At 46.0% G+C, this 27,207-nt stretch overlaps 1 gene segment (V, D, J or C); it reads left to right on the top strand.

Annotated features, from left to right (window-relative positions):
• Positions 1-27,207, top strand: part of LOC118980917 (T cell receptor alpha chain MC.7.G5-like) — a 248,334-nt gene that overhangs the window by 180,785 nt on the left and 40,342 nt on the right.

The following is a 27,207-nucleotide window of genomic DNA, read 5'->3' as shown; positions in this document are numbered from 1 at the left end:
ATTTTCTGGGGCCCACATTGATAACAAGCTGATATTTAGGGAAAGGGTCAGATTAAAAGCCAACATTCATAATAGAAAGATCATGAACTTCTGAAAACGTGCCCCATGGCACTGTTACCCATGGTTGAGATATTTTTATCCTTTCCCTCACTAAGCTCTGTAGGAGAGAAACCCCTTTTAACACTCATTTCTGTGCTCTTCAGTGGAAAAGTACTAAGCTTGGGAGTATGAGAGGATTCCCCAACCCAAATGCAAGGACAGCCCTTCTTTCTATCTTGCAATACCCAGAAAAAAACGTTGAGTGCTGCCCGCCATTCTCAAAACAAACCTCTTTCAATTACCAGTAACTTGAATGTAGCTGATATTTTGCTCATGAGGGAATCTGTTTACTACAATGGAAGTTCATTCCATAAAATTGTTTGGGGTTTAACTTTTCCTTACCATCCCAAGCGATAACAACTACCCAATGTGTACTTCAAAGTAAACCTTCTACTTTCATGGTCAAATTATTATCCATATTCAAAAGGTTAGAATCAGGGTGCCCTAGCGAGTATTATGTTAGCTTCAGGTGACCTCCCTAGAGTCCTTTATGCCTGAAACAGCATAAGATTTTAAAAAGCATGCCCAGGCTGACCTGTGTGTCCAGTTTTAACTGGAGTCTAAAGAGCAGGCGGGTCAGTTGCCGTGTTTTTAGATTGAGTTGGATATTTAGGGTCCTCCAGACATTAGAAATGATAATCAGGAAAAGCACATGCCACTCCATTTTTATTTATTATTCTCATCTCTCCCAGAGAACTGTTATAAACTTCCTCCCAAAGGTGTTATACTCATTCTTCTTTCGGTTCTTTTATTTGTGATGTGTACAGAGATGACATATTGGCGGAGATTCAAAAATCATCCGCAAGATTTACCTTAAGCTTTGCCTGTCAGAGAAAGTCTAAGAGCAAAAGAGATGGGAAGATGACGTGTTGGAACCAGATTAAAAAAGAAATCCAAATTAATCCCAAGGAGCAATGCTCAGGAGATAGTTATTTGGACATGAACACATCAGCCCCGCAAGTGTAGTTGCTCAGTTGGCTGGGCTGCCCCTATCTCGGGCTCGCCTGGAAGAGCAACAATAACTTGTTCACCCCGGTCCTGTCTTAGGAAGACAGAAATGTCAACCTCCAGCTCCGAAAACGCCTTGTGATTTGGTTTATTTCAATCGAGTTTATCATTACACACAGTGTTCTGGGAGTAATGTAAAAGTGCATGAGTATCTCCTACAAATGGAAATGAAATGTAAATTTAGATTGTAAATATATGACGGGGTAAATAGACAGCAAGAAAAATAAGATAAAGAGATAGATACTTGCTACATTTCTCTAATCCTAAAGGGGATGTTCTATAAATAGTTTAAAACTATTTGAGAGGAGTGGGGAGGAGGGAGAAGAAGAACAGAGGCAAACAGATTTTCTCCTAATTCTCTTCACTTTGCATAATTAGAAATCGTTTTTTAATCACGTTTTCCTGAGCAGAGGAAAGAAACTGTCTGTTTTCAGACTAAAAGTCGCATGGGTGGGTTTCTCCTGGACCTGGCATTCTAGGGGAGGGAGCTCCCTGTTGGTAACGAGAGCTGGCAATATCCTGGTTGGAGGGAAGGAATGAGCACAAAAGTAAGTCCAGGTAGTTGTGCAGGGACAAGAAGGTTTTAGCCAGATGAATTAAGTCCTAGATGGGCAGACCTTAGGATTTGAACCAGAAATTGTAAGGAGGAAGCCAGCTGGCCTTCACTCAGGAGAACCGGTGTATTCTGAATGTAAAGGTTCTTTTCGCCCAGCTGTTTTTAGGGGGAGTTCTGAAAAGACTGAAAAAAAGATTTTTTTTAAATGTTAGAATTCTATGACATGAGATAAAGACGTTAAATATTCGGCTGGCAAAGAGGTTAAAAATCTGGCCCAGGTCTCCCAAGGAGACTAAAGGAGGCTTTGTCCAGGAGAAAACAGAGCCCCATGAGGGCGCTGTCCTGGGCCTGCCTGGCTTGTGGGATTCAGTCCATTGTCCACAGCCGTCAGGTGCTCAGGGAGCAGAACAGGCTTCCTCCTCAAGGGGGAGAGAGCGGGCCCCGGGTGGGTTTGTGTAAAGCTGTCTGCTGTGGTGTAACTCAGGGAGTGCCGGCCAGAAACTGGTATTCGGGCAAGGAACCCAGCTGACCGTCAACCCCAGTGAGTATGAAAGGGGCCACGTGGGCTCCCTCGAGCCTTTTCCTTTCCAGGCAGACCGGGAAAGTCAAAAGGCCCTGCAACCTCTCCCTTCGCGCTTGTCCCTGCAAATGCTCCCTCGCTCTCCTGCAATCCGTTTCCAGTCACCCCGAATCTAGTGAGTCAAATCAAGCAATTTCACTGAAAAGGAGAGAAACAGCCCCAAAGAGCAGTAAAATAAAAACTGTGTGAGTGCCAGCCAGGGGTAGACAATGAGGGAAGAAGAAAAAGAAATGGGTTACTGAAACTAAGGTGGCAACTTAGACATAAAAAGAAGAAAAACAATAAAAAATTTAAAAATAAATGATGGGTACATTTACCAGGGCTCCATTGCCTTCTGGAGGCCCCGCTCCTACCCGCAGCGGCTGCCTTGGGGCTTCTTTGTTATCAGATAACCTGTAGTCTAGTGCAGATCAAGACCGTGTTGACCCCAAAGGCCCTCCAGTGAAGAGCAGCTCCTGTGCCTGTTTTTGTAAAGCCCCTGCTGACTGTGAGAATAGTGGAGGCAGCAGCTACCAACTAACATTTGGCAAAGGAACTCTCTTAACTGTGAATCCAGGTAAGTTCGAAGGGGCCAACAGGGTGGGAGTGAAGCACTTCTTTCTTCTAATTTAAATTAGTAACCACCCCCCCCTCCTCAAACATCCCAGGTTGGTTTCTGAATCTGATTCTGTGTTGGGAAAACATGGCCCCAGTCACAGAGAGGAGAATACCAATGTATGCAGACGAAATTACCTTCGGCCAAAAACATTCCTATCATCCATCTTAAACAAAATTATTGGTACAGGGAGCAAAACTGAATACCGGATCCTGAGGGATTCAGCTAAAGCCAGGAAATGTTTGCCAAAAAGATAGAGAGGAATTGGCACATTGTGACTATGCAGATTCAGGCCAAAAATAAATCTTCCTGACGCAGATACTAAAACTCCCCCTAAATTTATCTCTAAAATAATGGGACCCTGCAATTATACTAACAAATGCTGGAAGTTCTGCAGACAGATTTTTGTCTTCTTTTCCCTTCATGGCATCTCTCTTAAAGGAACTATTCTCAATCCCCAGTCCAGTAACTGAGATATCTGTGGGCAGAACTGCCTGGTTAATTCAGGCAAAACATTTAACCCAACTTTTACCTCGGTTACCAAAATCATTGATTGAGCCTCTACTTCACTTAGTTCCACTGCAGAGAAAAGAGAAAAGTCACTTGTCTTCTGAGCTGTGAGAAGAGAGGTGCCCTGTCTCCTTCAAATACACACCCACCTTTCCGTAATGGTGGTGATATGTGTCACTACTTGGAAAAGTTTAAAATGCTATAAAATTGCTATTGACACTTCTAGAAAATCTGTTTCTGATAGGTTTCTGAGAGTGGTGCTTATGGATAATGCTGAGAAGACTGACTAGTTATGTAATTTGGGTAAAGCGGAAATGAGGAAAACCTGTTGAAGGACTTCAGTCTGTTAAACGGGAGCTAAGTGCCTTGGTGGCAGCGTTTCTTTGATTCCGATCTCCCTTCCATGATTAGGAGAAGATGGAGCACCGGGAAAGGCGTGTTGCAAAACACAGCCCAGAGTTCTTGCAGAGTGCAGGGGGGTGATGCCGTGCAGGTGGCACTGAAGGAGTTAATGCATTCTGGTAGCAGACTTGGGAATAGGCCCTGCCTGAAGAACACGCAGTGTGGTTAGCCATGAAGCTGTCATGCACACAAGTGCCTTGCTCAGCAGGGGACAAAACCAGCACACGTCTGCAACAACAGAAACAATGAATAATACATAACATTGTTAAATCCCATGCATTCAGCAGTCTCTGAGGTTCTATCTAATTAAAGCTTCAAAGGAATGCATGTGAACGTCCTGGAGATTCAAGGACAGGACATTGCTTTTCAGAGGGTGGGCGGCATAGGCTAGAGATTATACAGGAGTTTTTATCTTTGGTGTCTTGCTAGAAACATCCCAGAATGCACAGAGAAGCTAGGACCCTCGCAGTACTTGGTTGGCCTCTACACTTTAGAGTGTGGACAAGAGGGCAGAGAGTATGACAGCCTAATCATGAAAAGGAAATATCTGTGCAGGGCAAGCACCTTTCCAAAGCTCTGAACAGTAACTGTATACCAGACTTTCCATGCAGTGGACTCTTTATATGCAGGGGCTACAAGGCAAGGCTGGAGTCCAAGGGACCATGATTAAAATCTGTTTTCCCTCAACCAGCAGAACACGGAGATTATAGCCACAGCAATTCAGTGGTGCTGTCTGAGGGTTTCCACTGAGGGCAGGCATCTGAGTTTGCTTGGGTCCTGATTAGGATGTGAGGAACTCTTTAAACTGTGATGTTGTAAAATAAGCAAGAGTCACTTAAATCCCTGACTGCTTAAATCCCTGTGCTTAAAGCAGATAGCCATGTCTTTGATGCTGAATAACAGCCTTTTTCATGGTGATAAGCAGGCTAAAGCTTTGACCATTTGCTGGTAAGTGGTCACTTAAAGAGATGACTAGAAACGCTAGCACAAATTCAGGCAACACAAGTGAAGAGCTTAAAAGTTGAATGCAACTAAACAGCTAAATATTTGGTTTTCATATCTTTGGGGATATGGTTTGATCACCATTGTGCCAATAATGAGACTGCCTCGATTTTGCTTCTTACACCTTTTGTGGCATCCACCAGACCCAGCCCTGGACCGGGAGAGCCTCAGGCTTCCTGTGGTTGTGACTATCAGCAAGGGAAGCTGTGTTTGGTCCAAGGGTGGAATTTACAGCCACCCCAAGTAAATAAACAGAGACCCATGTCTAGCAGAGGCCTCACTTAACTCTCCCACTGTGGCTGCTCTGTGAGGTCAGGACGCCTCTCCTGAGACTGCAGGGTGACCAGCTGTCCCCGTTTGCCTGGGATTGAGAGGCTTCCCAAGACACACGTCTTTCTTTGCTAAACCCAGAACAGCCCAGGGGAGTTCATCACCATAACACAGTTCAGGTGTAAACTCTCTGAAAAACCACTAACATTTCACCAAGCTCAAAAGTAATAGACAAGCCACTCTGTGAACAAAGGCTGTGTCAAATGTGCCCGTCCTTTTCATTTCTTATGCCAGGGCATGAAGCGAAGCTCTGCAGACAGTGTTTCATGAGGTTGGAGCCTAAACCGCATCCAATTCTAGTCAGCCTCCCTAAAAGCTGAACACTCTCCTCCTGTCTTCTGGTAATCAATTCATTGTCATCAGAAATGTGTGACTCCTCAAAGGGAGGGAGGACATGACTTGAAAAACCGATCAGAGAAATTGTCCTGAAAGTGATGCTGTAAAATGGAAATGAGACCTTTAGAAAGAGAGATGCTGAGCGTGAGAAATTTGTAAGCCTCGGGTGGAGAGCAGAGGAAGAGGGGAGAGGTGGCGGGTACAGCAGGCCAGTGTTCTAGGACCAGGCATGGAGACGGTCCTCCCACCCCCAGTGGGGAGAAACTGAGCCTCACAAATTCAGATCCCTTTGGGTGAGTTTCTTCTCCCCAGAAGGAAAGAGGAAGGTGCCTCTGAGCCTCAGCAGTCCCCTGGGGTTCTTGTAAAGGCCTCTGTTACAGTGCTAACACTGGTGGTGGTGGCTATGGAAAGCTGGTGTTTGGACAGGGGACCATCTTGGCTGTCCATCCAGGTAAGTGTGGTAGCATACCGGAAACTCTGGAATTTCGCCCCTGGTGTCAGGTTCGAAAGAAATGTGTGTTGTCTGGGAACCAGCTCTTGCTTGAGATTAACTAATAGCCTCCAAGGTGCTGTCTCTTCTTTCATCTCAATATTAGTAATTCCCTTTTGGACCCTGGACCATTAAGCCTATCTTCCTGCTTTTAAGTAAAACTGGCCTTGACCCTGAAAAGACAGAAAAGAATCTTTGCTGCTTTCAGTGCCTTCTCTGGAGATGATGACCAACTTTAGAGGTGGGAGGTCACCTTGACGACCTACTTCCCTGAGTAACCCATTCTAACATTTAGTATCATTTTCTATCAGAAAGTTCTTCCTTATATCAATCCTGGCCCAGCTGAGGCCATTTCCACCGGTATCCACACTGTAAAGGGATAATTGAGAGCAGAGTTTGAATAGGTAGGTGGCATTCGGTTCAGAATGGGTTTTAAATGAAAGCAGAGAGGGAGAAAATGAAAACTGAATGGGAATCTGAGGTCTTATTTCAAATCCCTCTATGTTCCCTGCCTGTCCCCTGCTGCACCTGTAGCACAAAGAAAGGGAGACAGGGAAGGAAAAGATGGAAAGAAATACGCATCCACTGTGTTCATTTCCAGCTCTTAAACCACCAGGCAAGAGATTACAATTCATTCCAAAGAGTTTCAGATAGAAGGCTTAATACCTTTCTCCTCGTGGTGACTTGTATCCTTGCTGATAATTAGAGCAGATAGAAAGATTTGGCTTTAGTGTGTTTGTGGCTGCACCCCGCCAGGAAGAGAGAGAAACTGGCTGTTTTTTTAACATTCATGAAGTTCCTCCTGTCAGTCGTTGTAAAACGCCCTGCTGCAGGAAGAAGGCTGACAGCTCGGAGAAGCTGATATTCAGGAAGGGGACGCGGTTAACCGTGAAGTCAAACCAGCCAGAAAGACCCAAACTCACAGTGTCTCCCCATGTCTTTTTGCATTTTAGGCTTTTGGCTCTTTCTTGCAGGGATTCTAATGGAGTCAGATGGAAATAGATCAAGGAGCGTCTGGAGCCCTGTGGGTGTTCAGAAACGATAAATGAAAGAAATGAGAGGCAGGAAGGAGGTAGAGAGTTAAAAAGCAGGAATATCTCTTTCACTGCAGCTTCATTAGACTGAGATGGAGAGGCGGGTATCCAGAGACGTGTCATCACTCCAACAGTGATCGCAGGGGACTCTGTTGTCCTAGGCTCTCCATCGAGGGCAGGGTTTTACCCCCATGCCGAAGCAGGGAGAGTCCAGTCCCGGTACCAGCAGAGTCCATCAGGCAGGCAGCACAGTCCCGATGCTGTGTGTGTGGAGGGGGTGGTCTGACCTCACTGCCCATCTGCTCCACTGTGCGGTAGCAGCAGTGCCCACCAGGTGGGTGGGGAGCTAGAATGTGCGGTGCTGCTGAATGTTGGCTTGTTGCGATCATTTTGGATGTGCGAGATGCCTCCGAGGAAAGCCTGCTTCTAATGAGCAGGGAACAGGTTGGACCAATGTTGCCCAGATTTTGTTGAGTTTCTCCAAGCCCAGTAATGTGGGAGCCAAAGCTGAGAGGTTGACTTTTGAGCCTGGGATCTCTTTGACTGAAATTTGCCAAAGGAAAGGCCAAATCTTCCTTGAGAGCTCTGTTTATGTTGTTAGCTCTCTGGCAGTTGTCACTGCAAAAAAACGCATCCACTTAGAAAGGTCAGCTCTTCATTAGCCAGACAAACGAGAACAACATATTGACCAGAAATAAGGAGCAGGGACCCCAGATCTCACCCTCTGAGAGACTGGCATTTCCATTTCCTTAATCACATTGTGCCAGTGAACATACGCTGTCTGCGAGAAGGCGGGTCAGTGGTGCCCAAGGACCTGGTGTCACCAAGCAAGTGCTTGGAGATGGAAATGAAATACAGATTGGGATGTTGTGTGGATGGGAGAATAGTAGAGGAGGGAGGAGGCGATCAGGGAGCTCACCGATGTTTTTAAAACCTGCTGCATGTCAGAAGTTGTAATGACACCACGGTGGAGGAGCACTCGCTCCCAGCAAGGTTCATATCATCCTTGGGAAGCTGGCTTCCCTCTCACAGGTCCCGTCTCACAGCTCTCTCAGGTGCTTTGAAGTGACATCAAGAAAGACTGGGGTCTAAGATCTCTAAGAGTCACCTGTCAGTTATTGCAAAGGGTTGGGTGGCTGTGTGACAACAACAACAAGTTGACGTTTGGGCAGGGAACAAGCTTATCAATTATTCCAAGTAAGTCTTCCTGTGACTTTGCCTGTGAAATGTGGAGTGGGGACAAGCTAATAGTAGCATGCATGGGGCTGCAGTGGCTGTGGAGGTGGCATGTGGTTGATCACACAAAGCTGAGGGATCAAGATATATTACCTCTGACCAGAAAAGAAGGTCAAAAAATGCAAAGGGAGGTTTGATCCTTAAAACGTAGCATAGACAGCTTGGGACTGGAAAGTGGCGATTTGAAAAACAAGTCACCAACCTGTGCTCTCCTCTCCCCTCCTCACCACATTCTCTGCTCAGTGGGGACAAGGTGTGGGGCAGAATGGACAATGAACACAGCATAATGGGGGTGTTAGGGAAATGAGGCAGGTTGGAGAGGAGAAAGCTGATCAGAGCCTCATATTGGATTAATCTGGAGACAATGAGTTATTCCAGAAACTTCACAAAGAAATAAAATCCTTCCCAGAGTGAAAAGAGGTAATAAAGACACCTAATTAAAATGCACTTCAAAATCATATGATCATCAGGAGAGAAATCAGATCTTAAAAGAAAAGAAATTTTAGATGCCCAGAAATAAAACAAATTAGCCTACACCTTTAATTAAACAGCAAGTTGCATGAGCAGCGCCTCCACCCTCTCTAACCCCCTCTCAGGAGGACTCAGTCCCTCCAGCCACACGCGGTCCCAGCTGCTCTCAGCCCTCAAGTTCCTTCCACTGATGCCCTTGCTCCTGCATCGGCACAGGGCGGAAAGGCAGTCTGTCTGCAAGTCTGCCGGTCAGCATGTGTGTGTGTGGGTCAGGGAGAGGGGGTGTAAGGTTGGCTCTCTCTTCTGCCTGGTTTTTGTTGAGCTTCCTATCACAGTGTAACACTGGTAACCAGAAGCTCTCTTTTGGGAGAGGGACAAGTTTGACAGTCATTCCAAGTAAGTCAAAGAAAATTCTCTACCACCATTGTGTTGTGCAAACCCTTTAAACTCCAGGAAAAAAAATCATCAAAAGTCTTTTATTCTATTTCTCTGCTTTTCTGTATAAATTTATCTGAAATATAGCAAAGAGCCTCTCCCACCCACCCCTAGAGTGATTGACGCCGTGACAGGTTCTTCTTGTCCTGCCTGAAAATCCCCCGGAGGAGGGGAACACAATGTTGTCCGCAGTCATGGCCATCATCCCCTAGCTCCCCCCTCACATCTGCACTGACCACAGACGTCTGGCCCTTTGTGGCATAGGCCACAGGAGCAGAGAATGGAGGGACAACTGAGAGAAAATGGACCAGAAGGCGAGAAAAGGGACAGGAGGCACTTCAGAGGGAACGGGAATGTGGGATGGTGTGAAAAGATGAGAAAGACGGCAGGGGATTCCAGACTTACGCCTGCGTTTAGACCCGAGGGAATTCTGACAGCACCTGGAGGGAGAAAGAGGATTTTTGTTCTCTCTGAAGAAAAAGTTGGCAGAAAAATCAAAACAGTTCTCATCTGTCAAGCCTCTCCTAATTATATAGCCTTTTATCTCTGTTTCTCTCAGTTGTTCCAACATGAAGGGGTCACTGGCGGCTTTGACATTGTAGAAGCATTTCGAGGAGGGGGTCTCAAGAAACGAGGTGGGGGTGCTTGTAGTAGAGTCTGGGGAACTCAGAGCAGTGGTTTTTGCAATGACTTAAAACACTGTGTGTCTATGGAAACGAGAAATTGATCTTCGGGGCCGGAACCAGACTTACCATTACACCCAGTAAGTATTCCAAACCTGGTCAGAAAATCAGTTCTTTAATTTCCAGGTTGCCTGTATAAAATTCTGGGGGTCATACTAGACCATGCAGACTTAGAAAGGAGAGCACCCATCTGTCCTTTCTCATAACTGTTAGAGATGGGTATTAGCCAAGTATCTGAGCTTCTGGGCAAACTCCAGTCTTGAATATTTAATTCAAAACTAGAAAATATGACTTGCAATTCTGTTTTTGCTGCTGTCATTATGTAATAATGTGACATGTGAATAGAATTCAGACAAAATGACTGCATCTTCATTTTTATCATGCATGATCATTTTAACTCAAAATATTGTACATGTTTTAAAGAAATGTTAAAAACATAAGCCTTGTCTCTCAAGGAGACAAGCAAACTAGAAGATCCAGAGAGGCAGAGAGACAGAATGCCAGGAGTCATAATTTTACAAAACTAGTCCATGAGTGTCTCTCTTTGCAGATGGCAAAGGTATTTGAAAAGGTGCTAAGAGCCGATGTTCTGGGTGGGACTGACTCAATGGGAGGCTAAGTACTGATCCAAAAAGGAAGGTTTAAACTTGGAAAACAGGGTGGGCAGGGGAAGGGTTTCGGTGGCATTTCTTCACACAGCAGCACATCTGCGTTTGAGGGAGACACAGAATTAACTGTTAAAAACAACTAGGTCTTAGGGACAGATAGGTAGGTGGTGAATAGATAGACAGATAGACAAGCAGATAGAATAGGTGTATATGCTCAGAGCACAGCAATGTGAACATGAGGCAAATAAATTTTTTGCTCCTAAAATTAAAAGTTATGGAAAATTTGAATATGTTCACTTTGTAACCAAAGACAACCTTCCGAAATGGAAAGGGAAACACATATTGAAAGATCAAGAGCTGGAGGGATGGAAGCCGTCCAAGTCTGGATTTCCCAACCGCCTTAACCACTCAGTTACCTAAAGGAATCTTATTTTTTCTCCTCTCGGCATTAGAAATGTATGGCGGAGTATGAGGCTTTGGGTGGCTCAGGCTCTTATAGTGAAAATTACAGCCTCCCAGCTAGGCTGGCTAAAGAGCCCTTAGATACCAAAGTCTCTTTCTTCTGCTTTCTTTGGATCGAATAGGAAAGTGGTGCTCTTCCCACTCTGTGCCTGGGGACAGGGAACTCCCAGAGTTCCAAAGCAAGACGGCCGCAAACCTGAGGATCTGAGGATATGTAGGATCTGAGGACCCAGCCGTGGTCAGTCCACTGCCTGTCACAGATGCCATAGTAGCCAGAAGTGTGTAGGGAACTGTCGCAGGTGAAAACGGAATACACCCGAGGGAAACGCTGTACTCCCCTGTGCTGCTAATAGCAGCTCGGTCTGAGAACCCTTTCCCCAGAGCGGCTCTAAACCGACTCAGAGCCCCAAATATTTGAAAATATGTGATAACCAGCTAAAACGAGTTCATTTGTTTCCAAGCAGCACTTTCAGAAACTTTTAGTAGCGGGTAGTTGCTATGGGTTTTGAAATCGAGGGCCTCACAGCAGATTAGAAGGGTTTGGATGGGGGTGAGGTGGGGGAGGTGATTAGGATTAATGAGATGAAAGAAAATTCTGGTTAAAGGGCTAGAAAAGTCCTGAAAATAATGCCCTAAACCTTCAGAGTATTTTTTGAGAGAAAACTTGTAGCATTTATCCTAGTCTAAGAAGCAGAGAGCACACACAAGCCAAATTCCATATGCAACGGACTTTTTCACATTTAGAAGTTTCTGTAATTATTAGTGTCCTTGGCTTCTTGGCCAAATACCAGCAGGTCCTTAATGCAAAACGGAACAGTCTTCAGTTTCCAGGGCCAAGTCATTCGCCCCAGTCCACGCCACACACACCCCCAGCCACACACTGTTTTTGTAGAGGGGTTTGATGCTGTGTGAACGACGGGAACAAGCTGATCTTTGGCTCAGGAACCATGTTGAAAGTCCAACCTCGTGAGTATAAAACTCATCCCGGCCCACCATCCTCGCAACTCGACTTTCACTGCATGTTGAGTAGACTCGTTCTGGTTTAGAAGTATGTGGTTCTAAGGAAAGAAAAAGTAAATTTCAGTGCAACACAAGCACTTTATTAGTCTGATTCTTTTATGGATTCCCATGTATTGTCACCGAGAGAGTTCATCACACCAATTAACTGGTGTGACCCACAGCTTTAAAATAGAATCTTAAAAATTTTTTTCAATGTCAACATCTCTGTGGACCACACTGTTTGCTGTTGGGGTGTCTTGATTCATAAAATGGAAACCTTGGTCGGTATTCTTGAGCTCAGATATTGTGACTTAGAAAGCTGGTGATTTAGAGAAGTGTGAGAAAAGATCCACACTGCTTGGCTTAGGGCATTTCTGGGTCAGTGTCAGGGGAAAGCCAGGGCAGACGGGCTGGTGATGTGACACTCGTGACAGGTGTCTGCCCTGTTTCTGTAAAGCTGCTGACAGCAGTGGGAACAGGGCAGCGCAAACAAGCTGACTTTCGGGACCGGGACTCGTTTAGCAGTGAAGCCCAGTAAGTCCGAGAGGACAGAGAGACCTCTCTGTGTTTCCCTATTGTGTGTTCTTGTCTGATGTTTGGCTTGTCCTGTTTTGGATTCTTGGTATACAAAGCATAGTGCCTTTTCTTGCCCTTTTAAGCAGTTGGGACTAAGGCCCCTGCCCTACCCATCCTCCCTATGTGACGGGGAGAGTTCTGTGGCCATGGCCAACTCTCCTAAAGAAGTCAACATTGACGCTGTTGGAAGTCCCTTGCCTTGGTTATGCATTTTTTGAGCTTTCATGACACACCAAGAGAGCGACATAAAGAATTGGCAGCCTCAGCCAGGGCCATGAGCTCTCCCTGGTGTTCGTGGGCTTAAGAGTCTCTGTAATGGTCCTGAAAGGTTCAGGGCCTGAGTCCCTGGCAGAGAGATTTATGCAAAGGGTTGCCCCAGGGTGTGAATACAGGAGGAGGTACTAACATACTCACCTTTGGGAGAGGGACCCAGCTCATCATCCAGCCCTGTAAGTACGTCTGCCAGGGGAGATGGGGACCTAAATGCAGTCCCCATGGGGACATTTCTAAACCCTTCCGGTGAGCCTTTGGTACCACTGCTGTCACCAGCACTGTCCTAAGCACCCAGTTGATTCTGAATCATGTAGATGAGGGAGGTGATGCAGTCTGTGCTTTAGAGGACTCCTGGGTGCTTATGTGACTGTTTTTGACTACAAGGCCATTATCAGGAATTCTGGACTCCAGCAGCAAAGGATACGCCTAGGACTGGGGCACAAACATGCAGGTCACTTTGTCTGCAGCACCTTTGCAATGACGGTGGCTTTCATAGGGATGGTGGAAATGGCTGGGTAGATAGAGGCTTAATTATTCCTCCTTTTCTGTCCTCATGCCCTCTTCTCTGCCTGACTCAGGGACTCTAAGTTAGAAGTGCTATTAATCATTTGACTTCTGAGCCCCATCACTCATCAAGTCTGACAAGAGAGATCCATTAACATTAACATAAAACCAAGAAAGGGAAACGACAAAGTGCTCAATTCCCAATGTCTACAGAGTTGAACTTGACCACTCCATGGCTTTAATGAACTAGCCAGCACTTTATGATCAGTCAAGGTCAAAGAGGGTCACCAAACAGGTAGTGTTAGCCAAGCTAGTGTCTGGCCAGAGCCCTGATGCCTTTGTAAGGGTTATTACTGCAGCTTCAGGGCAATGGAAATGGACCCCTGGGGGCTCATCCAGCTGCCCATCTGGAAAGAGCTCATGAGGGGAGAGCTCTGAGTAGAGGAGTAGAGACCAGATGGAAATTCAAGCAGCAGGTTTCTGTTAGGGAGCATCTCACTGTGTAGCCACTGGCGGTGCCAGGAACCTCATCTTTGGGACTGGAACGAGACTTCAGGTCACCTCTGGTAGGTGCTAGGGACCGTGATGTACCTTAACGACATGTTTCTTTAAAACAGGGGGTGCTACAATGTGGTTATCCTGGCTGGATGTTGTCCTTTTTTCCTTACAGGGGGAGGTGATCTTGCTGAAGACACCTCAGGGTCTTCAGTCAGAACTTGTGCTACTCTTATTTCTACGACCAAAGCTTTCCTTTCCATCTGTGCAAACAGACTTCTCCCTGCTTCAGCAGCTTCTTCAGTTGTCATTGCTCTGTGTTTCCTTTGGAACAGTGGGTTTGGGAATTAACTCATCCTCAGGACTTTGTCACTCTGGGCAGCAGAATTAAAATCACTCTCATAGAATGAGTCCTGCTTATTCTGATAACTTTTCAAGGCTGATATGTGTAAGTGGGAGGAAATGGGCTGCAGTGACCTAATGTCGTAGAGTGACTCTCAGGAAACTTGCTAACACCCCACACGCTCAGCTTCCGAGAGGAGTCATTTTGTTGGGCCCTTGACAGAGTAAAAACAGAACCCGACCCTTCGGAAACATAATCAAATGCCACCCCTTTCCCCAAAAGCACGGCCATGTTTCACTATTTACCAAGTACAAAACAACTGCATGACGTTTTCATGAAATTATATAGGTGAGTTCTTTGGATGCTTTGAGCCCGTAATTAAGATGCAAATTATAGAAGTTCTGGAGCATGCCACCAGGCAGTACCTCATACATGCGGTGTCTGAAGACAAACAGTGTGTTTGGGCATGATTTGTTTGTGGGATGGGTTTATACACATTTCGGGAACCTGTTTGAAAGCTGACTGTATGTCTCACAGCCATCAGGGCCTAGACTGGCTGTGCACGGTGCACTGAGAAGTGCCCACTTTTACAGCCTTAAAGCATGATACAATGGCCTCATCTCTGTAGAAAGAGGAGAACGGGACTGTTGGGTTTTGTGGTATTAGTTGGTGCTTCTCCCTCTGTGTCTGCCATGCTGGGAGCCTGCCCTGCAAAGTATCCCAAGGAGGTTTTTGTTAGAGGGCGTATTGCTGTGGCAATAACAACAATGACCTACGCTTTGGAGCAGGGACCAGGCTCACAGTAAAGCCAAGTAAGTGAGGGGAGTGGGGGCATCTCAGAACTGATCCAAATAGCTCAGTGCATTGAGCACGGGCCTGTGAACCAAACAACCACAGTTCAATTCCCAGTCAGGGCATGTGCCTGGGTTGCAGGCCAGTTCCCAGCAGGGAACTCACAAGAGGCAACTATACATTGGTATTTCTCTCCCTCTCTCCTTCCCTTCCCTTCCCCTCTAAAAGTAAGTAAATAAAATCTTTACAAAAAAATTTTTAAAGCTAATCCGAGTGAGTGGCAGTGCCATTCTGCGTAGTTTTAGTGGAATTAAGACAGTGCCAGTCCCAAGACAACTGATGTGCCTAGTTTCTTTGTGCCCGAGCTGGTAGATGTCTGTTAGTAGATGAATTCTGGCAATCCTAAGAATTAGGTCATGAAGGAGTAGAAATTTTCACTGGCTTCTTCACCGGCTCTGGATATATAAAAATCCTAATGCTAATATGCAAAACCCACATTCTGCAATAAGACAGAGCTCAAAGACCTAACAACTCAGAAATCAGTTTTTTCTCAGTCAGAACTCCTCCTCTCCAAGAAGTGCATAGTCAGCAATTTTGTTGTGTTTTAGGGAGTTTGTTTTCTGTTGGATTTGTGTTGCTGTTATTGTTGTTGTCACCATTCTTTTTAAGAACCATACCTCTGAAAGTGGTGCGGTGCCCAGCCCCCTAATACTGACCCCTGTGCCAGGCAGCATGTCTCTGCCTGATCTTGCAGTTGTCGCATGTGTCTCAGACATGAGCAAGCCATCAGGACCCAGTGTTCTGGGAGCAAAGCTGGTGGTTTAAGATCAAGCTCAGATCTATCTGCCCAGCCAGCTGCTGTTATTTTTGGAGAAATGTCCTGACTTTAGCAAATAGCTGGGAGCTGAGGCTGCAAAGTGGTGAGACTTCCACTAGAGGGAAAGGTGGTCTCACTTGCTCAGCCTCTCCCTCAGTCTTCCCACCCACTGATTATTGTAAGGCCCCATATGACTGTGTGAATTTTGGAGTAAGCCAAGGAAAGCTCACCTTTGGAAAAGGCACAATGCTCTCTGTTAAACCAAGTAAGTGCTGGGGTCTCAAAGACTAAATCAGTGAGTGCAACTAAAGTACAAACCTGAGTGAATGAGAACAAATTTGCCAACCACTTTCTTGGTGGTATATTTTCACCCTTCAACTAGGAGCCCACAGAATTGCTCCTGGTCATGCTTCTGGCTGTCCTCAGCCAGTCGGGCCCTTCCCTCTGCTGGACATAGAAAAACAGGACATGTAACATGGTCCCCTCCCCAGGACAGCACTTCTCAGAAATGATTGCCTACCTCACAGTGGTGAGTGGGTGACCTTCTCAGCAACGGTCGCATGGAAGAGGGCTCCGGGCAAGCCCGGTCTGTGTGACTGCTGTGTGATTGGTTTTTACACAGTAGATTTAATAGAGGCTCAGATGAGGAGGAGAGGCAGAGTGGTGACTGCACGGGGGTTTTTGTTTAGGAAAAACACGCTGTGGAACTCAAATACCGGGTACACACTCAGCTTTGGCAAAGGCACCACGTTGTTGGTCACACCCGGTGAGTTCTTGTGGTTAACAAGTTATTGTTTCTGAAAAGAAATCCAATGGGACCTGTTGAAACACAGCTGAAGTTTATTGATTTGTTTAACATGCAGTTGTTAACTGTGTCGGATGTGTGAGCAAGATATGAATACATGTTTCCCTTGAGGCTAGATTTGGTTATCAGATCTATGGGCAGTTTGATAAATTGTATTAATACTGCAATCAGTGTTTCTCAAAGGTCCACACAAAGCACCTTGAGGCTTTGGGAAAGAGACAGAGATAAGAGAAAGCTCTATGATGGAGACAGAAACAAGCCAGTGAAAAGGGATGCTATTGAAGCAGCTGTGTGTAGCCAAGAAAGCATGTCTTTAACAGACAAGTGATGCGGATCCAGCTGAGTTCATGCCCACGTCATGTGGTAGAGCTGAAAACCCTTGCAAGTGGACTGACGACTCGGGTGAGGGAAGGGTAGCAGGAGCTACAAGCTTCTCATGACTTTCCCCTTCTGGGAGAATAGCAGAAGGATACATTTTTTCTGGAGACAGGACACAGCCCTGTTCTTCACACCAGGGACAAAGTAGTTCCCCACGTGGACTTCACCCCTTTACCTTGGCTTGCTGAGTCGACCCTATAGAAGGAACAGAAAATACCATACCTTGGGAGCCTCTCCACCTCCACTGAATTATCTGCGATAAAGCAGAATGTGTTACCTGTGCTGTGAAGCTGTCAGGGAGAGGGTAGTAGAGATGAATTATGGAAAGCAATGCTGAAAATTTACAGGCTATATCCACACTTGCAGAGTTCAGTGGTTTTTGTTTTTGCTTTTTTCCCCTGTTAGAATTATAGAAACGGAGGTGCTTTCCATGCAGGCACACTACTTGCAGAAATGCCTGCCTTCTCACACTTCAATGGTATTTCATCCGCAGTCCTCTGTGCCTGAACCAGGTGTGACAGTAACGTAATGAGCAGGTTGGCTAAGAGATTATACAATTAATTGAATGGTGCAGCTTAAAGTGGCTCACACTTTAGTCCAACCCACTGTCCATTGCTCACCTCCTCTTTGATTCTGCCTCTTTTTGTAGCATCTGTAATGGCTTGATCTTTGAAGGTGGATCTCATTTTTGTTAATCACCAAATAACCTTTCAGAGCCACGACATAAATAAAGAATGGACTCAAACTAGTAATGGTACTATTTTGGTTCCAAAATGAGGTGTGAGTATAGTAATAGCCTTGGTGTGTTTGTGCGGCTTATAAAGTGACTCTTAAATAGTCCTAAAGGGGGTACTTTGAAGATTCAATTATCATTTAGATGTTTAAATCCTATATGTTCGTTAAGACAGACTCTTTACTTAAAAACACTTAAGAAAAACATAGCATGTGATTGAGGAAGTTTGGCAAACTCAGACCTACTCAAAGCAGAGAAGACTTTCTAGAAGAACTGAGATATTACCCCAAATAAATTCCTTTTAGGAAAACATGAGGTTAAGACCTTCCAACAGGAAAAGTGCGTGTGCTGTCCTGCCAATTGACAGCAAAGCTATTCCAGGAAATGGTGACCTTCCATTGGTTTATGTAGAGCCACATAACACTGTGACTTCCTCAGGAAACTACAAATATGTCTTTGGATCAGGAACCAGGCTGCAGGTTTTAACAAGTGAGTACTATAGGCAAGACAGACTTTATTTTTAAAATTGTTAGTGTTTGAAGGGCAAGGAATGGTAAAATAAGGGGAATACTCGTTATGACCCATGGAAGCAAAAATGACTGTTATCTCAAGTGGCAACTCTGGGGCCCCGGGGTGAAGGAGAGCTCTGAGGATGGACCTACCACCAATTTCATAAGAAATGTATCGTCATTAAAAAATTTTTATTAGCTAAAGACCTTGAAAGACTCTTCTAAACATAGGAATTCTGTATTCTTTATTATTTTAAAACTGTAACATCATTCCACATTTTTTGCTCACTTTACTACCCCTCTTTATGCTTCTCTCCCCTGTCTGATTTCATCTGGGTGTCCGTGTTTTGAGAAACCATCTTGTCATTTCCCAGCCTGTCACTTCACTCTAAAATACGGACCCTTTCTGTCCTCCAGATTTATTTTCAGCAATTCCTGTTCACAAATGCTCTGCTCCAGGCAAGCTGGACGCATTCTTCCCCCGAATGCTTCCCCGTGCCCACGCCGGTACCTCATCTCCACAAATCAGACACCGTGAATGCACCACTGAAAACAGACTTGTGTACGTGAAACAAATCGTTTCTTAGCCAGGAGGCCAAGCACAGGTGTTGCCAGACTTAATTTTAAAGGGAGAATTTGAGAAATTATACACCCTTTAAAAAATTAACAAGGCTTGACTCTGAGGCAAACAGCAAAGTAGGAAGGAAGGAGACGCTCTGCAATGGTATGGGAAGGAGGGATCTGCCCACAGGAGGATAATCTCTAGAAGAGGAACCACTCTAACTAAATCCGAGGGGCACATTTATGAGCTGCCACATTGCCAGCAGGTTCCTTGTTTTCCCTCCAGAAAACCGGGGTGGTCCATTCCTAACTGTTGCTTGCTAAGCCCTGGTCCTCCGGGCAGCCAGGAGGCAGCGGGGAGAGGGGAGACCGTGCTGTACACTCAGCAGTGGTGTCAGGGAATTTCCTTCCCAGCTTTTTCTTCGGGCTAGCTCAAAATTGAGAGAGACCCCACAGGATCCCCTAGATAGGACAGGAAAAGTTACTTGTCAGGAGATGGTTTCCGGTTAGTCCTTGAGTTGTGCTGTCTCTCAGGAAGGTGGCAGTGAGAATGGAAAAGTCTCCACTAGGACAAAGGCAGAAAGTGGTGAAAGTCTTTTTCCCCCGTGACTGTTTAAGCAGGGGGTGGAAAGGTCTGGATTTGGAGTCAGGAGTTCCCCCCTAGGGCAGACCAGTGCCTGCAACAACCTCTAGTTCCAAGAATGAGAAAAGACGGGAACCCTCTTAGATGTTCCAGAAGCTGGACCTCAGTCAGCAGTGTCTGGTTCCAGCATCCTCAGTGGGTGAGCCAATGTTCTGACCTCTCACCAGGTGGGAGGGGGCAGCTGCCCTCACTCTCTCCCTCTGTGATGACAGGAGCTCTGGCTGCTTGGGCTTTGGTGCCTGGGCAGGAGCTATTCCTCCTCCGTCCAAATACGTAGGACAAATATATAATCTCCAGAACCCCTGCAGAATTATTATCTAAAACACCAGAGGATATGCTAGGATTTTGGCAGCCTGTATTCTGGGCTTAGGCAGGAAAACTCCTTCTTTAGAATATTCAGGAAGAATATCCTCATTTATGCAATTTAGGAACACTACTGAATCCAAGCTGGTGTTAGGATTCTGTGCCAGGTTATTACCGTGACAATTACTTAATATTCTCTCTGCTCACTGTATCCTTCCTTCCAGAAGATCTTTAGGGAAAACTTAGTTCGGTTGCTAGAAGGTTTTTGCTGAGCTGAAGATCACTGTGTGAATAATAATGCAGGCAACAAGCTCACATTTGGAGGGGGAACAAGGTTAATGGTCAAACCCCGTGAGTATCTCTGCTGAATCCATAATGAATGCTCTAATTTCTAAAGGTGACCATAGCACTGAGTTTCATTTGGGGGCTGTTTTCTCCACCCAGTTTTATTTTTTGTTAATTCTAGTCATTAATCCTAATGATTACATGGTGTTTATGCATGCCATATGTACATGTGAAAATGGGCACATATATAATTGGCACAGGAACAAATGAATTGGAGTAAACCAGATGCTTATCCTTTCTATCTTAACTCTTTGGGTCAGAAAGCCTAGTTGTGTTGGACATGAGGAGTGGGAGAGCCCATCTCTAGGGGCTTTGTCAGGGTGGAGCCTCTCCTTGCTGACCTGGTCAGGGGGCAGGTCTGTCTGGAGGTGGAAGGATGAATCATTTAACCTCAGAAGGGCATTTCCATCCTGGCCGTGCTGTGAATTGACCATGGTGCCTCTTTGGCCAGGCTCCCAGCTGGAGGAGCACGCCTCTGGATTTGGGGATTGAAAGGGATTTCCTGGTGCACAGTGGCCTGGTCGGTTTCCGTAAAGCTTTCTATGACTGTGTAATACTGGCAACAACCGTAAGCTGATCTGGGGATTGGGGACAAGTCTGGCAGTAAAACCAAGTAAGTCTCCAAATTAACTCTTAAACCTGTCTGTGTTGTTTGCTCAGAAACTGTCTCCTTTTTAAGCCCAAATGTTTCAAATGTGCAGTTATGGGTAGTGGTTTTCTCCTGTCCACCTAGGCTGAGCCCTTGCTTATCCTTCCATCAAAATAACTAGGTGGAGGGGTCCCCAAGTGCAGGGTAGCAAGGCAGTTGGGGTATGAGACTATTTTCTCACAGAGCAAACAGGCAGCCCCATTCCCAGGGAGCACTGAAAGTTTGAGAAGCTGAGAATATGCATCATGTATCATGGGTTCCTTAGTCCATATGCACCAACCTCACCATGGGCCCCTGGTAAACACTGCTCCCCCTCTTCCCAGCCAAATATAAGTCAAGCACTGCCGGGAACCCCAGGACTTAGATGCACCCCAGTGACCTCCCTAGAGAGCATCTCCCCGGCGTGGATTATCCAGAATGACTCAAACTTGCCATATAATCCCTGTACCTCTCAGTCCTCATCGGTTTACAGCTTTATGGTGGATTTGCTACAAGTAATAGGAAAGAGGTGGGTTTCATCATAATTCTGGCTTCTCCTGAGAATTTCTTCTCTCAAAGAGTCTTCAGAAGCATCTTAGACGCCACCTACCCTTTTCCAAATTGTGCTCTGTGCTACCAGACTGTCCCCAGCAGTGTGTGTTGTGGCTTTGGCTGCAGACAGCTCCCAGGGTAGCTCTGGAGCTCCAGGCTCTTGGCAAAGCTCAGGGAGAGGAAGTGAAGCTGTGCAGGGAAGTCAAGGGGCTTCGGGACAGACATCCTTGATGTGAGCATTAATGAATTTCTAAATGAGCTTCCGTGTGTTAACCCGATAAGACTCTCCAGGGAGAAGGTCGCCCTTACCTTTGCAGCTCTAAATGTAAGACACGTGTTGCAAGAAAAAAAAAGGGAAATGTCAACTGCAATGCCAAAATGCTGAGAGTGGGTATAAATATTAAACCAGTTTTAATGTTAAGTTTACGGAATGTAAGCCTTTCAGGAGAACCAGCTCAGGGTACATTTATTAGGGTCACTGAGCTAACTGTTTTGTCAGCATTACTGGTGTATACACTTTAAAGGAGAACCCAAAATAGAACAAAAAAGCCTACTAAAAGAGATAGCATAATGGCTAAGAACATAAATTTTGGCATCTAACTGCCTGGGGAAATCCTAATTGTGCTACTTACTGGATCTGTGGCATTAAGCAGGTGACCCGATCTCATTTTTCTCACCTGTAAAATGGGGACAACAATAGTACCCAACTCACTGAATTGTCACAAGGTTAAAAGAGTCTGTACCTACCTACACAGGGCCTGGCATGGTGGTCAGCACAAGGTAAGCCATCCATAAATATCAGTCACTATGAGTAGATCAGGTTGCTGGAGGGCAGGTTGGGAGGGGGTCTATTGAGGTTTTTGTAAAGTGCAGGGTTGGAGTGTAACTCTGGCATCGGTGGAAAACTCACCTTTGGGCAGGGGACGACCTTACACGTGAGACCTGGTAGGTTTGGCTGTTCCTAAATAAGCCACAATTGCCATTCATGTCCTTCTTTGGTAAATCTCTGTCTTTTCAACTTCTAACCAAAGACTGTAATTTTTAAGTTTTGTTTTCTTTTTATAAAAGCTAGTAGAATGTGTCTTTTCTAACCGATTTGGTTTCAGCAAGTGGCAAAGGGAGGAGGGGCAAGAGGTGAAGTGCAGCAAGTCTGGAAGTTCTGGGCTAGGACTCCAGGCAAGGAGAGAATATCAGTTCGGTTGACTTGGGAAAAATAAAAACTTCAGAAACGAGAGGTTCACAGAAAATAAAGGTGATTTCAGATAACAGGATACTAGAGTGAAAGCCACCCCTGTGACCATGAGAATCCTTTAAGAACTGTCTTTCAAGCATAAGAATGGAAGCTTTTGTTTGAGGGGGAAAATGAGGAAGAGAAGACAGAGACTGTTAGTGATTTGGGTTTGGGGTTGTTTTTTTTTTTAGTTGTTAAGAAGCACAGAAGACAGCCTTTTCTCCCAGCCAGTTTTTAACAGCCTATCCCCAAGTATGAGTCAAAACACATGTAGCGTACCCCTGGTGCGCTCTGTAGGGGGAGGAAATGTAACGGAGCAGTGTTTTTATACTGGGCAGAAACACTGTGCCAACCTCTGGGGCAGAAAAACTTGTCTTTGGGACTGGAACAAGACTCTCCGTTATTCCCCGTAAGTCCTTTGCCACTTGAGAAAAAAGTCTTTAATCTGTAATAGCCCGCTCTCACATCCCAGACATTTAATGAGAATTTCTAAATGAGCTTCCATGTGTTGACCTGATAAGCCTCTCCAGGGAGAAGGTCGCCCTTACCTCCCTGGCTCTAAGCATAAGACCTGTGTAGTAAGAAACAAATGGGAAATGTCCGTTACGGTGCCAAAATGAAGAGTGGGCATACATATTGGACCAGTTTTAATGTGAAGTTTAGAAAATGTAACCCTATCCGAAGGACTGTATCAGGCACGTTTATCAGGTTGTGTCTACACAGCCCAGTTGCCCAGTTAATTTGATTAATGCCTGTAGCTGATCCAGATATTTAGGCACTTCCTTGAGAAACCTTCTTTGTGCTTTAAATTGCCTGAATTGACTGTCACGTTACCTAAATAATTGCCCAATCTGTTTTATTTTGTCCTGTATAGACTCAGCCTAATCAAAACAAATGCTGTTGTGTTTTTCCCAGACTGTCTCCTCCCCACACAGAAGGTTTTCCTTCTATGCAACATCTCTTCACACAAAGAAAAGATACCCAGCAAGGCATTTGACTTATAGCTGCTATTTTGCATTTATATGACTGCTTTCCTTGGGAGAGATTAAGACACTTCATAGGACTTATTAGCTCAACAGATTGACAGCTAATTAGGAAAAGAGAAACAGATTCTGAGTATCTTTTTGTGGCTACTGTTCCTGCCCCTTTGTGGAACAACTGGTTGGATGACTCTGGGAGGCAGAAATAAGAGGGGCGGTGGTCTCCATGTGCAGCGTGGCCTTCTCAGCTGCGTGTGAGAAGTCGGTCCAGGAGGTTAGGCGGCCCTGCGCAGGTCAGGGCAACTGACAGAGCCAGGAAGTTTCTTTTACTGAACTCGAGTGTCCTCACAAAGCAGAGCTGGACGAACTTTGACATCGGCTCCTTACTTTTGTTCTCAGACTCTCCCACTCCAGGTCTGCATCCATCTATCTCTAACTTCTCTCTCCTTTCTCTCTCCTTTGGTTCCTGAAGACTGGGCCCACCCCAGCACCAACCTGCCTCTTTAGCCTGTCAGTTGTATTTCTGAGGAGTTTCTTAGCTCTCTGAGTGATCCCCAAATGGCTCAGGCACCTGAGGGAACCCTGTCTGAGGGGGTCTCCGGCACAGCCCCCTCTGAGTGGCAGCAGCTGCCATGGGGCCCCAAATGCCTATAGGGAGGCCAGAGCTGGGCCCTGGATGAGGAAGAGGCTTTAGAGAAAGGCTTGCCACAGAACATGGAACACCACGGCTTCATGATACACATGTCCGAACCCTCGCCCCCCTGGGAAACTGTAGCTCCCCCCCCCCACGACTGGGGCCTCAAGTCGTGTGGCTACAAAGAGGCGGCAGGGTTTTTGTAGCTGAGTCAACCACTGTGCCCAGACAGGCTTTGCAGGTGCGCCACAGTTCGGGTCCGGCACGCGAGTGATTGTTACACCAAGTAAGTGTGTCTTTTCTCATTTCTGCACACTGGTATGTCTGTAAACCGTACTGAAAGTTCGTCCCCACCTCGCCGCTCCCCCATTTCCTAGCCAGGCCCTGATGGGACACGGTTTCTGGATCTGACCACCCTGCCAGTTTGGCCATTGAGATGGTCAAATTCACGTTTAAAAATAACCTCGACTGATTTCATTTACTGCTGCCGACAGCAAAGAGAAATTAGTATGTCCCGGGCACCTAACCTGTGCCCACTGGCTGCTGTGGGAGGGCGGGCACTTCCTCCTACCCCCACCCCGCGCCCCCGCCCGTGAGACCGAAGCATTCAGCTGACCTTTCCCAGCCTGTCTCTTCTGGCAGATTAAGTGATTGCATCCACTAACTTTCTGGTGGAAAAACGTATGAGACAGATATATTCTCCTTCAGTTTTTACTAAAAAAACTTTCTGTTGGTTACTTTGACAGTAAACGTGGTCAGCCCACACATTTCCCCCCGCCCCCATCCACGCTCCCCCGGCAGCCTGGCCGCCACAGGCACGCTGCCCCCTCGGCGCTGAAATTGCGTTTCTGTGCCGCGGCCCCTGTGGTGGCGCTCTGTGACAGGTCCACAGTGTCGCACATCGTCCAGTATGTTTTATTTCGCTGGCAGAAACGCCAAAGCACAGGCAAGTTCGATCATTTAAATCAAACAAACAAACAAAAGAGCAGAACCTGTGGGATTAGAGCTCTGAGATTCCCTGTATTCTTCTAGCGAATTCTCTTGCGCCGTCATCTTTGTGAACTGAAAACAATCAGCACAGGCCACGGGCATTTGCAGGGGGTGAAATGTAACAAAAATGATTTTATTGCACGTGTTTTAAGTGTATCCCCAAGTCGTCTTTGATGTTGGTAGTTATTTGATGCCAGCGACGGGTAAAGCAGAAGGGGCTGCCGTGGAGGCAGAGTGCCCTGCGGGGCTTGGGGTTTTTGTAGGTCACAGTATCACTGTGTCTTCCACCACCAACAAACTCATCTTCGGGGCTGGCACCAGGTTACAAGTCTTTCCAAGTAAGTGCTAGAAACCAAAAAGGGATTTTGAAGAGGTGTTTTCCATGAGCAGCCTGGGGTGTCCGGCGCCCCGGGCCACCGCCCCCCACATGTCACCTGGTGGGGGCCTCCCTCGCCTCTGGCTGCCTGGGTCCAAGTTCCTCAGGATGTCATTTTTCAGATAGAACTGTCTGTAAACCAAATCGATTTAATCTGTATGTGAATAAGGTTCTGACTAGAATCTTATCAGCAATGAAAATAAGACACTAGAGAATTAGATGTGTTATGACTCCAGACAAATGATCTGTTTCTCTCTTTTGCATTTTTATTTAAAAATATCAGGAAAGGTGAAGCAAATGCAACTTCTCTAGTTTGAAAACTGTTTGTAAATTTTGCTTGCCTTGTATGCAGAGACCCTTAGATTGACTCTGGATGTTTAGTCATTCGATTTCACCGTCTGTGTCTGGAATCTCTAATGGGCAAGGGAATCAAGTGTAATTAAATGAACAAATAATCTTCAGTAGTCAATATTTCTACATTGTTTCATGTGCTTTGCTCTGGACTTTTTATCTGTGATTTATCACTAATAGGCTCCCTGGAAGCACAGTGAAGGTTTTTGTTAAGGTTTTTCTGTCTGTGTGGATAGCGGCAATCGGTTGATCTGGGGCTCTGGGACCAAGCTAATTATAAAGCCAGGTAAGTCTCAGAGACGTGACTGCAAGGGAAAGGAGACACAGGTTGAATAATACATGAAGCATAGCATGCAAATTATATTTTTAAGAACAATTCAGCCTGCTGGAAACAATGTACTTGACCCAAATGGAATTTTCACTCCCAGTGAGGGGCAATGTCAGCCACCAACTCTCTTGTTCGCTGTAGCTGCTTCCAGAGTGAATAATGCTTAACTAGCCCTATAAGAGAGCAGAGCTGGGTTGTTAGGCAATATCCCACCCCCTCTGACATGGTTGGAACTCTTTTCCAAGGATGGAACCAGCCTCGTTCATTGTTCATTGGAAGAGCAAATTCACAGAAAGGGAAAGGTCTACAGCCAAAGGCCAGCGGGGGAAACAGTGTACCTGCTGCTAACCCCACACCCTCGCCTCTGGCTGCCCTCCCACATGGAGAGCAGATGCCTGCAAAGCTGTTAGTCACTTGCTGGTGTAACACCCAGGGCCCTGGGCCTTAGCACAGACCCCATAAGGACATAAATAACTTAAAAGGCAGTGTCAGGGCCTGTCCAGGGAATATGGAGCCTAAAGGGATCCCTGGCAAGTCAGCCTTTGCCATGGTGGGACTGAGGTGTTCTTAGCCTGGAAGGATCAGGCCCATCTTCAGCCCGTCCTGCCTTGCCTTTTCCCGAGGGTTATTGTAAGGCTCTGAAGGGCTGTGTGACTTTTGGGAGTGCTACAAACAAGCTCATCTTTGGGACTGGCACTCTACTTTCTGTCCAGCCAAGTACGTGAGTAGAGGGATTCTGTGTCCGTGACAAGTGGGAAGTAACAGCCACTCTGGGGAAAAGGGTGGTGGAAGGCTGACTTGCCCCCCCCCCCGTCATCCCTTCTCTACCACAATACAGCAGGCTCTCAAAATCCCCCATTCTCCTGGATGTCACCCCGCAGTCAGACGAGAGGAAATGGTGCAAATATAGAGATAAATCCCAGGTAGAAAAGCTACTGTGGGAAAGTTGTTCTCCTCTAAATGCTTTAGGTTTTCCGCTCTGTGAACCCTGTTTCCAGGCCATTTCTCAGCTCTGGTCCTACCTTTATTTGTAGAAATGCAACCTCTACTAATGTGTTTGTACAGTTGCATGTCAACCGGTCCAAGTACCTTAATCTATAAGCAATATTTTCTTTTTCTTCCCCCAAAGACTCCAGAGCTACACTTGGGGAGATTGCTAAGAAGACAGGCAAAACTAACCCGAGTGTAGGGGGAAGGGGGTGGGAAGAAGGCAAAGATCAGACT

The sequence above is a fragment of the Sturnira hondurensis genome, unplaced genomic scaffold (assembly GCF_014824575.4).
Source record: "Sturnira hondurensis isolate 20B ecotype Veracruz unplaced genomic scaffold, ASM1482457v3 Scaffold0023357, whole genome shotgun sequence".
Classification (NCBI taxonomy): Eukaryota; Metazoa; Chordata; class Mammalia; order Chiroptera; family Phyllostomidae; genus Sturnira; species Sturnira hondurensis.
This window is presented reverse-complemented; position numbering and strand designations above follow the sequence as displayed.